The 12,306-nt window shown below is 41.9% G+C and overlaps 2 protein-coding genes across 44 annotated transcripts in view; one reads left to right on the top strand and one right to left on the bottom strand.

Moving 5' to 3' along the window:
- nrxn2b (neurexin 2b) overlaps nucleotides 1-12,306 on the bottom strand; it is a 479,670-nt gene that overhangs the window by 116,666 nt on the left and 350,698 nt on the right.
- alpk1 (alpha-kinase 1) overlaps nucleotides 1-12,306 on the top strand; it is an 859,942-nt gene that overhangs the window by 643,847 nt on the left and 203,789 nt on the right. The gene's annotated exons all lie outside the window — the stretch shown is intronic.

Here is a 12,306-nt window from a genome sequence, read left to right as displayed (position 1 = left end):
GTGTGTGTGTGTGTGTGTGTGTGAAGACGCTGTGTTTGACTGCAGAGCGCATGGGTTTCCATCATGCAGAACACAGTGAAGTGTGTGTTTGTAGAGCTCTGAGTAAACAGCGTCTCCTACAGAAAAACACACACACACACACACACACTTCAAAGTGTGTTTATTCAGCATCAAACACCCGCAGGTCAGACGTGATGCGCTTCTGCTCTACATCTGTGTGTGTGTGAGTGCACATGTGAGTGTCTGTGCCTAATTCTTAGCGTGTGTTTGTAAGTGAGCGTGCATATGTGTGTGTATGAGTGTGCATGTGAGTAAGTGTGTGTGTGCAAATCTGAGCTTTACTATCAACACTATCGGAATAAACAGAGGAGTGTGTTCTAAATGATTCCTCTGTGATCTCTGCAGCTGTGTGTCTGATCTATTGAGCTCCAAAACACACACACACACACACACACACACACACACACACACACACACAGCTATTTACTACAGTCACACAGCCTGTTTTCAGCTCATATTGGCTGCAGGCGACACATTTACTTCAATACTGTAGTAAACATGCATCATTAACACTCGTCCTCCCACACACACACACACACACACACACACACACAGAGGGGGATTTCTGGGCTTGGCTCCTGCATCTAATTGTGTTTATCAGTCAGAAAGCTCTGCGGCGTCTGGTGTTGAAGAGAGAAGTTAAACAGTGAATGAAGGAGGAGGATCAGAAGACAGAGCGAGCTCTTGGGCGCCAGATCCAGCAGTATTAGACCAAGCGAGCTCTTGGGCGCCAGATCCAGCAGTATAAGACCGAGGGAGCTCTTGGATGCCAGATCCAGCAGTATTAGACCAAGCGAGCTCTTGGGCGCCAGATCCAGCAGTATTAGACCGAGGGAGCTCTTGGATGCCAGATCCAGCAGTATTAGACCAAGCGAGCTCTTGGGCGCCAGATCCAGCAGTATTAGACCCAGGGAGCTCTTGGATGCCAGATCCAGCAGTATTAGACCAAGCAGTATTAGACCGAGGGAGCTCTTGGATGCCAGATCCAGCAGTATTAGACCAAGCGAGCTCTCGGGCGCCAGATCCAGCAGTATTAGACTAAGCTAGCTCTCGGGCGCCAGATCCAGCAGTATTAGACCGAGCTAGCTCTCGGGCGCCAGATCCAGCAGTATTAGACCAAGCGAGCTCTTGGGCGCCAGATCCAGCAGTATTAGACCGAGGGAGCTCTTGGATGCCAGATCCAGCAGTATTAGACCAAGCGAGCTCTTGGGCGCCAGATCCAGCAGTATTAGACCGAGGGAGCTCTTGGATGCCAGATCCAGCAGTATTAGACCAAGCAGTATTAGACCGAGGGAGCTCTTGGATGCCAGATCCAGCAGTATTAGACCAAGCAAGCTCTTGGGCGCCAGATCCAGCAGTATTAGACCGAGGGAGCTCTTGAATGCCAGATCCAGCAGTATTAGACCAAGCAGTATTAGACCGAGGGAGCTCTTGGATGCCAGATCCAGCAGTATTAGACCAAGCGAGCTCTCGGGCGCCAGATCCAGCAGTATTAGACTAAGCTAGCTCTCGGGCGCCAGATCCAGCAGTATTAGACTAAGCTAGCTCTCAGGCGCCAGATCCAGCAGAATTAGACTGAGCTAGCTCTCAGGCGCCAGATCCAGCAGTATTAGACCGAGCAAACTCTCGGGTGCCAGATCCAGCAGTATTAGACTGAGCAAACTCTCGGGTGCCAGATCCAGCAGTATTCAGCTAGCTCTTGAGCACTAGATTCAGCAGAGCAAGCAAGCTCTCGGGCGCCAGTTCTAGTAGTATTAGACTGAGTGAGCTCTTGGATGCCAGATCCAGCAATATTAGACTGAGCGAGCTCTCGGATGCCAGATCCAGCAATATTAGAGCGAGAGAGCTCTCGGATGCCAGATCCAGCAGTATTAGACCGAACGAGCTCTCGGGCACCAGATCCAGCAGTATTAGACCGAGCGAGCTCTCGGGCGCCAGATCCAGCAGTATTAGATCGAGCGAGCTCTCGGGCGCCAGACCGAGCGAGATCTTAGGCGCCAGATTCAGCAGTATTAGGCTAGCTCGAGCACTAGATTCAGCAGAGTGAGCAAGCTCTCGGGTGCCAGATGCAGCAGTATTATGCTGTGTTCACACCAGACACGGCCCACGGGAATGAATCACACTATTTGGGAGTAAATAAACGCATGAACATTTTGAGTTTACTCACTTCATTTGTACATCAAATTACAAATCACAATAGTTGCAGGTTCACATCAAATGCAGGGCTTCTGCCTACCCTGTAGTTTCGTTGCTAATAGTTCAAATGGATGTTATTGAGAGAGTAGCTGTGCTTTATGAAGGCTGATAAACAGAGTAGACTGGTCTGGCGCCGTGTCAGAGTCCACTCGATCTTCCAGAGGTGCAGCAGCTGAGAGTTCATCAGCTCCTCCTGAAACTGTGCTGGATGATGGAGGATTTCAGCGGTGCTTCAGCCTGAGCTCAGCCCAGTGTGATGAGCTGTTGTCCGGTGTCAACAGGAGAGTTTCCCCTCGGGACACCAACAACCGGTGCTACATCATAATCACGCCCCTATAAGAGCAAGCTCCTGGTTGGATAATGTTGCACGAATGTCTGCTGATGTTCAGATATTCTAATTTGAGTGATTGGCATGATACACGTGTCAAACGCACACAACACTCAACTCATGCCGAGCTCTCAGGTGCCAGATCCAGTGGAACTACACTTCACATCTACATCTCTGTTTAATATGTTCACAGTCTCAGTTTAGTTTGTATCTTCTGATTGTGTGTGTGTGTGTGTGTGTGTGTGTGAGAGAGAGTGAGTGTCTCTTTGTGTGTGTGTGTGTGAAAGAGAGTGACTTTCTAAGTATGTGTGTCTCTCTCTATGTCTGTGTGTGTGTGTAAAATCTATAGTGTGCAGTCTGAAACTCATGTGGGAGTGCTGTATTGATCTCAGTTCTGCTCCAGCTTCCTGTCAGAGGAAACTCCTGACCCTTAATGGAGCTGCAGGACAGAAGATCCACACACACACACACACACACACACACACACACACACACACACACACACACACACCCATATTCAAAACAAATGCGTTTCTAAAGCTCCATTGGCGCTGTATTTAATGACTGCGGTGGAAGCACGTGTGTGTGTGTGTGTGTGTGTGTGTGTGTGTGTGTGTGTGTGTGTGTGTGTGTGGACTGAAGACAGTGAAATAATCTGAGGGTAAGAGTGGAATATAGATGTGATCTGGTTTATTACTAATATAAACATCTGAATCTTCTTCTGAGAGTGAAGTACTCTGTGCAACACTCATCATTAGATTACAGTCACTCTATGGATTACATGAGTACATCAGCACACACAGTTATCCGTGAGTTTCAATTTTAGTGTTTATATTTTTATTTTCTTTGTTTTATAGTGTTGTCTGTTGGTTTTCACTAGCGCTGTAAAAATAACGCGTTAACGCATGCGATTAATTTGAAATAATTAACACGTAAAAAAAAATGAACGCAATTAACGCATTATTATTTTTTTTTTCCTGTTGTGGCCAGGGGCAGACCCGGCAGTTTCCCGCTGTTTCGACGTACTTTTTGGGCCGGGCTGATCATCTTCTTACGATCAGATTGGCCCATAAAACAATTAGCAGACTCTCATGTTTTTCTGCCTCAGTGATTGACGGTGCTGTGAGCTGTCTGTCACGCTCTGAAAGTGAGATGTTTCTTTTCCGGACAAAGCAGCCGTGTGACATAATCTGCAGCCCATTGGTTCTTTTCTTTATTGACATTGGGCTGACCCAATCACAAACTTCCATGTTAGGCTCTGTGTAACGTTGGTGTGTATTCCTCAAAATAGCCGGGAGTCCCGCCTGTTTCTTACGCGCCGGTCCACCCTGCGGGAGAGCAGGCTTTTGCGTCTGTCTGCACTCTGCAGCGGGGCACAGATCAATATACTCCTGTCTATTCTATCTAGTTACCTACCTGTCAATATAAATATACTTTCTTAAACTTTTAATCTGCTGTTTAATGCTGTTTTAATCTTTTAATGCTGTTTCCTTAACCTGCAAGTCTTTATTTTACAAATTATAGAGAATGTCTGCTTAGTACGCTCTACGAGGGGTCATTCATGTATTTTAAGATGCACTCGTTCAGAAGACAAGCGCATGAGATATCATGACACAGTGTTTTTGATCGTCAGCATGATGTAGGCTTATAGTGACAATAATATTTATACAATATGGTTATTATAATGATATTTATACAAGACCAAACTAGTGTGCAACTTAAGCAACTTTTTTTACATTTAGTTTTGTAGTTCTGCCCAAACAAATATTTGTTGCATTTTTTAATTGTTTAAGTTCATTTGATTGACAATGTAAAAGCTGTTAGCTACATTTGATGTTTCATTGTTGAGTTAAACATTTGTTTAGGCTCTCTGATACATTGCTTTTATTATTTATCTTTATTAATCAACATTAACTGTGTGCGTCAGCAGGCAGTTTTTGTTATGTTCATTATTTATTAGGCTCCCTCAAAACACACAGGCACCCACATTTCCAGTGTGGATAATAATTTTATTTTAATAATAAATAAAAAAAAAGAGTTTTTTTAATTTGTCAACTCTCGTTATTTCCTATATATGGCTTTTGTGCTTTTATAGAATGGGAGTTGATAAACCTATCCAAGGGCATGCACAGATTTTCAATACTTTATTACTATTATTATAATTTTCCATATCTGCAATGCCTGTATTTTGGCATTTTTTTTGCAGACCACTTAGAATCCAACATGGAAATCAATGTTTTCTCTATTGGCATTGATTGTTTTGAAATTGAAATGTCATTAACATGCCTGTGTTTTTATTTCTGTAATAAATATGGCTGTCAAGCCAGGATCTTGATGGTTTATTGTGGGTATGTTGTTTACATGAAGAAATCTGTGTTACAAGTTTAACAAATTATATTTTGAATTTAAACAGTATTTGTCTTGCGTTTACATAAATTTTACACTCGAATAGCCAAAATTACAAGTTTCAGTCTTTTAAATGTGATTAATCGCGATTATTTTTTTTTAAAGTGCGATTAATTAGTTAATTTTTTTTAATCGATTGACAGCACTAGTTTTCACATAAAGGTAATCTAAATGTGATCCAAACGCATCTACAGAAATTGCATTCATTATATATTTTATCATGTGATGTGATCGCTGCGAACTGAACCCATGAGCTTACCATTTTATTTATGAACTCTTAGATCTACTACAGTCAGTAAATCACACTCTTACTTTGTGTTTGCATGCATGCGTTTGGTTGAAGATTTTCTCCCAGAGCTGATATGATTGTGTTGATATGATTGTGATGACGTGCGGTTTGAGATGTGTGTTAGATCTGCACAGAGGCATCAGGAGCCGGCTCTGTTATCGGCTCTTTCCAGCAGGGTAAAGCAGAGCCTGATAGAAGAGCCGGCGTTTCTCTGTTAGCAGAGGAGAAATAAAGCACGCCTCATCAGCCACGGCTTTAATTACCGGCTGAATGTGAAGGGCAGACGCGCGGCGGGTCGCCAGATCAGTCCTCACGGCCTGTGAGAGGGCAACCGCACTCATCAAGTAATTACACGCAGAAACGAGTAACTCGCTAAACCCACACGAGCGCTGGAGAGAGCAAACACAATAACAAAGCCAGGTGAAGCACTGCTGTCCGAGAAGGCCTTCGTTTAGTCAAACTACTGCGACTAACACAAATGAGCACAGAAGATCATCACCTGTTCATTCACTAAACCAGCACTTCATAGTATACACTTACAGTCCTGATGTAGAGAATGACCAAACCACTGAATACTGGACTTATCTTCAGCTTCTGTCTTCTATTTCTATATCATCAAGCGATATACATTTACCGGCCACTTTATTAGGTACACCTCTCCAACTGCTTGTTAATGCAAATTTATAATCAGCCAATCACATGGCAGCAGCTCATGCATTCAGGCATGTAGACATGGTCGAGACGACCTGCTGCAGCTCAAAGTGAGCATCATAATGGGGAAGAAAGGGGATTTAAGAGACTTTGAACGTGGCATGGTTGTTGATGCCAGACAGGCTGCTCTGAGTATTTCAGAAACTGCTGATCTACTGGGATTTTCACGCACAACCATCTCTAGGGTTTACAGAGAATGCTCCGACAAAGAGGAAATATCCAGTGAGCGGCAGTTCTGTGGGCGCAAATGCCTTGTTGATGCCAGAGGTCAGAGGAGAATGGCCAGACTGATTCGAGCCATCGTGTCAACGCCACAGCCTACCTGAGTATTGTTGCTGACCATGTCTATCCCTTTATAAGCACAGTGTCTTTATGAGCACCTGTGGAAGGATCCATTATGTTTCTTTGATTAAAAACTGATTTTTAAAGTAGTGGTATTCTTTCTGACTCCCCCTGTATAATCGCAGAAAAACTAACTGTGGCAATGTCTGGTATTTCCAATATGGTGCAGCCCTGCTGCAGATGCAAGTGACAGTAAGAGGTAATGTGGCAAGACAAGTGTGTTTTTAACAAGTGTGTCATCATTCACAGGGCGTCCATCTTAATCAGACACAAATCTCTTTAAAGTTTGTGAAAAAACTTTTAAATAAAAATATATATAGTGTGTGTGTGTGAGGACTCGCACTGCTGAAGATAATGAGCTGTGGGTCTGTCGGAGAGGTCAGATTAAGCTGGATCTGGGCTTCACACCTCATAAATTAAACTCCTTCATCAGGGCGTGCACACACACACACACACACACACACACACACACACACACACACACACACACACACACAACACACACACACACACACACACACACAACACACACACACACAACACACACACACATTCATGTGAAGTCAAAGGCTGGAGATGGAAAATTCACATATTCCCAGTTCAGTTTTTAGTGGTTTCACAGTAAAACATCCAGATCAGATCAAACTACTGGACACAATTCATTATAAAGGAGGATTCACACTGCTAAACATGTTTCTGTCTTGTTTCTAGGCCAAATATGTACAAATTCCTGAATCAAGAAGCATTTTAAATCAAGTGGATATTTTCACACCCTTCAGGATTTTACGACTGTCACAAAATATTGTGTGTGTTCTCTTCTTTTTTTAATTGCTGCACATGTTGGACAGCCGGGACACTGCTCAAATTCCAGCTCCGCCACTGAGCATCATATGCATAGTTTTACATTTCAAAAGCATTGTACTGGGCAATATAGTGTGCTGCTCACCCACCGGTGTGCAAAGCCTTAAGCTGTTAATACACACTTCTCATCAGGTGTGTGTGTGTGACCTGCATCACGTGACAATATCACAACACACATTTAAAGACTAGACCACATGAGTTTATCACTCACTAAACTCCCCTTCTCTCTCTCTCTCTCTCTAACAAAAAGAAATGACACAAAATAAGCTGCACATTTTGCAAAATCTCGCCACATAATCATTTTAGCCACAAAAAAAATCTGATTTCTTTCTTTTCTGCTAAATCCTGGAGAGACTGATGTCTGTCCCTAAACAAATGCAATAATCTGCCAGATGTGTCAGTAAGTAAATTAATGTTATTTCAAACATAGACATGATTATTTTCTCTATTATAATGTTTCTATGTTCCTTCTGAAAGCCACCTGTGGAGAACATCATGGATAAACCGCTGATGATCAACCGCTGTTTGTTTACCTTCCAGCTCTGCTTTAGTTGCGTGGCGCGTGTGCACGTGAAGCAGCAGCACAAACACGTTATGTACACCTCCACATGTGAAAGTGTTCCTCCAAATGTTTTCATCTAAGTTGTTCACAATATTTATCCATCACGGAGTTTATAATGTAGTCAGATGTGTAAACCTTTAGCTGCGGTTTAGCTTCTGCCTTTGGATGTCTCTGGGACAGCAGCTGCATCAATGCTAAAGCTTTAAATTAAAGTGAACCCATCAACAAACGCCGACTCCTTCAGTGTGTGCAAACACAAGCGCAGCCGTTTAATAGCTGTTAATGATGGCAGAATTTACCAGTATTGTGGAATGGATGTGAATGGTCTTTTCTGGAAAATTCCGGAATGTCCGTGCCTGTGTGAACAGCACTTTCTTGAATTCACTGGTAAAGTCGTTCCAGATGTTTTCTGGATATTTAACAGCATCACTGTGTGAAAAAGGCTTATGTCTATATCTCAGAGCACATCAATACAACCCCTGCAGGTAGGAACCCACTCCTTCGAGTATGTCCCCAACTTCAAATATCGAGGATCATGGCTGACAGACAGCAACGAGACCAGGGAAGAAATAACAGAGGGGTTGAAGGCGGGAAGCAAAGCATATTTCAGCATGCAGCACCTCATTAAATCCTGTTTGCTGAGCAGAGCGAGTAAAAAGAGGCTATGCCATACAGTATTGTGACCAGTGGTAATGTGTGCCAGCGAAACGTGGGCATTAACAGCTCAGGATGAACTGCTTCTCAATACATGGAAGAGAAATTTCATGAGGAGTAATGCAGAAGTGGCAGACCTGTATGGTGAGACAAGCCTGCTCACAGAAATCAAGAGGATCACTTAGAGATTGCCCAAACAGAGAGCGGTTAAGAAAGTGCAAAGCCGGAAGAAAGGAGATGGCCTGGAAGAGGTGGTTAGATAACGTAAAAGAAGTGCATGCTTGGAGAAATCGAGCATTGTATCAGGAAGGCTGAAGGGGAGTGGTTGAAGAGGCTCTACAAGGGCCGAAGTGCCACTGCAAGAAGAATTAACAGTGACTGCTCCTCCACTGCAGAAGCTGATCACTGCAGTCTTACAGATGCACGGCTGTGTGTGTCGTCATATTAACATAATCAGACTATTTTGGATATGTGTGATGTTTTGAGCGAGAGGTGGGGCTTACAGGGGTCGTGACTTCCAGCTGTGCCTGATGATGATCACTCCTGACTCAAATGGCTTGTTCACACACACACACACACACACACACACACACACACACACTGTAATTAACTCTGCTAATTACAGACGCTCTGCTCCAATCAGACGGGTCGCCACACACCTGACCTGACCGTCTGCTTCCTGTGTGGTGTCAGGAAGTGACATTAGCTCTGACCTGAACTCCTCCGACTGACCGGATCAGAACAGCACATTTACAGCACACAATGGGAAATGTGCGTGAAACAGAATTTAAAACACATTATGATGCTTTTTCAAAATATTCAAATTCTTCCCATTAAAAACATTCAGGCGGAGCAAGAGCAGATGTGGGCAGGGCTTGTGTGTGGGCGGGGATTATTGTGTTTATGCAGAATTATTTGGAAGGCAGTGGTTTGCTATTGGTGGATCTTGTGTGAGTGACAGGTTAGCTCTGCCCTTTGTGACAATGACCACCAATCAGAGAGGAGAGAATGTTTCTGTTCTTTTGATTGGAGATCATGAGACGCCTGAATATACAATCAGTGATGATATCAACATGATGAATCATTCCAAATAAACAATAAACCAAACACACACTCCATCTGATGATGTGGAGACTTTAAACACCGCAGAGAAACAATCAGGCGTCCTGCAGAGTCCAGCAGATCTCACCACACACACACACACACACACACACACAAACCCACACACACACACACACACAAGCGCACTGCTTCACATAAAAACAGCAGACAGTATTTAATGGAAGCCTACGGGATGACCTCATTTACATGTAAATTAGTGTGTGTGTGTGTGTATGTGTGTGTGTGTGTGTGTGTGTGTGTGTGTGTGTGTGCTGCAGCTGCAGATGAAAACACACAAATCTTTCACCCCAGAATTCTGTATTCACAGCCAAACAAACCAGTAAAAGAAAGAAGCTCTGTGTGTATGTGTGTGTGTGTGTGTGTGTATATGCATGTTCGTAAGTGAGTGTGTGTGTATTTGTGTGTGCATGAGTGATAGAGTGTGTGGGTGAGCAAGTGTGTGTGTGGTGTGTGTGTGTGTGTGTGTGATCCAGCACATCCGTTTTACCTTGATCCAGCACAGGTCATGGAGAAACACTGCTGAAAGCTGAACGCGTGTTTACAGACACGAGTGTAAGCATTATAAACCGAAAAAACATCACCATCAACGTCATCATCAACACACACACACACACACACACACACACACACACACACACACACACACACACACACACAGGCTCAGTTGATGTGCATATCATGAATAATCATCAGTGTCCTGCACACTCAGTGGGCTGTTCTGTGCTGCTTTCACACTCTGCACTGCTAGACACCTGCAGCCAGTATGTGTGTGCGTGTGTGTAGAGCAGAACACCTGAACACAGCAGCTGACACAGAACCTTCACAGGTGCACTAAAGCTTATATCTGGACAACAGCACTAGCCAACATTTACAGCACACTTTTGACCACATTTACAGCCAATCAGCAGTCAGGGGCGTGTCTAGTAACTATAGCAAAGATATCAAAGGAGGATGGGCTGGGCGATACCTGAAAAATGGTTATCGCCATAACAGCATCTGCAGTATGTGTACTGGGGACGTGTGTGATAATTAGCTACATTTATTTTATGCGCTGCTTGTTTATCTGAACTGACCAATCAGATACGACTTTACTATATTTAGCCTATTTATTTTAATATCATTAATAATTTAAAAACAGCTAATAAAACTGCATTTTTAGTGAACGATTATATCATGAGAAGCCTTAGTTTATTATTTGTTAAATGTATTCATTTTCTTGTATCTGTTTATTTTAATATCAGTACACACATAAAATACTTAAACATAGAAACAATTTTATATTTTTTCTAGAGAAAATGAAAATATCATAGAACTTATCATCACAATCCTCAACATCAATATTGCATATTTTTCCAGTGACATGCAGGCCTAGTTTATTAAATCATTTATTTCTTTTCTTTCACCTGTTTTTTTTTATTTTATCACATAAATGACAAAAATAGCTTTATTTCTAGGGAAATATGTTATATTGTAAGAAATATTGTATATTTTTCAACAATACTGCATATTTTTCCAGTATCCAACAACATTAGTTTAGCATTTTATTTTATCTCTTTATTTTCATCTTCCTAAATAAGTGATTTTTAAAAGCAGCTAATAAAAATTCACTTTTTCTAGTGAAATATTACATCATAATAAATATCAATATTGCAATACTCAACAATATTATCAAATATTTTTCCAGTATTGTACAGCTCTAGTTTAAAAAAAATCTAGATTTGTAGATTTAAAAATGTTTACAAGTATTTTCTGTGGTGGCCGAGAGAGCTTAACACGCTGCAGTTCGAGAAAACACATGCAAATCACAAAAAAACACAAGTAAATTAGGAAACTATCTTCATCAATTTGACAGCACATGTTGTAAATTCTCACAACACAGCTGAAGAAACGCACTGTATTTGGTCACAACACTTGCAAATATACACAACGGAAATGCTTCAATGGGACTCAAAAACATGACAAACCCAGTGAAGTGAGAGGGGTCTGGATGCAGACCTGGTGAGGTGCAATCTGAGCTGCAACCAATGCTTTTTAATGCGCTCACTTAACCCCACCCCTAAACCTACCCCTCACAGTGACGTCACTCACTCCATTGAGTGCACTGTGTCTGACATTGCATCGCTGAGTGATGCAATCTCAGCCTGCATCATAAAGGCTGCATCCAGATACTATTGAGTGAAGTGGTGGTCTTTAAAAGGTGAGATTTGTTTTGTTTATTTTAATATCCTGATTACACGATTCTGCTGTCTTTTGTAAATTATTAGCCTAATTGATGATTAGGTGAAACGTTGCGCTATTAAAGTTGTTGGTGTTGTGATGAAAAGCAGCGCATTTCTTTAGTTGTTTGCGTTGTGGAAATTTGCAACTCATCTGCTGTCAAACTGATGAAGATAGTTTCTTAATTTGCTAGTGTTTTTGTAATTGAACAGGTTTTCCAGAATTTCCAGAAAGTGTTAAGCTCTCTCAGCCACCGTAGTTTTCTTTTATCCGTTTATTTTAATACTATTACATAAATAAACAATTAAAAAAACACAGCTAATATAAACAGCATTTTTCTGGGAAAAAGGATAAATCGTAAGAAATACCATTACTGAAATACTCAATAACAATTCTGCTTATTTCTTCAGTATCGTCCAGTACATTTATTTAATTTCTTTTACCTGCTTATTGTAATACCATTACATACATAAATAATTTTAAAAACATAGCTAATAGCACAGCATGTTTTAATATTTCATTTTAGAAATACTCAACAATAGTATCACATATTTTTAT

The sequence above is a fragment of the Danio rerio genome, chromosome 7, assembly GCF_049306965.1.
Source record: "Danio rerio strain Tuebingen ecotype United States chromosome 7, GRCz12tu, whole genome shotgun sequence".
Taxonomy (NCBI): Eukaryota; Metazoa; Chordata; class Actinopteri; order Cypriniformes; family Danionidae; genus Danio; species Danio rerio.
The sequence above is the reverse complement of the archived record's forward strand: the minus strand, read 5'-3'. Positions and strand labels throughout refer to the sequence as shown.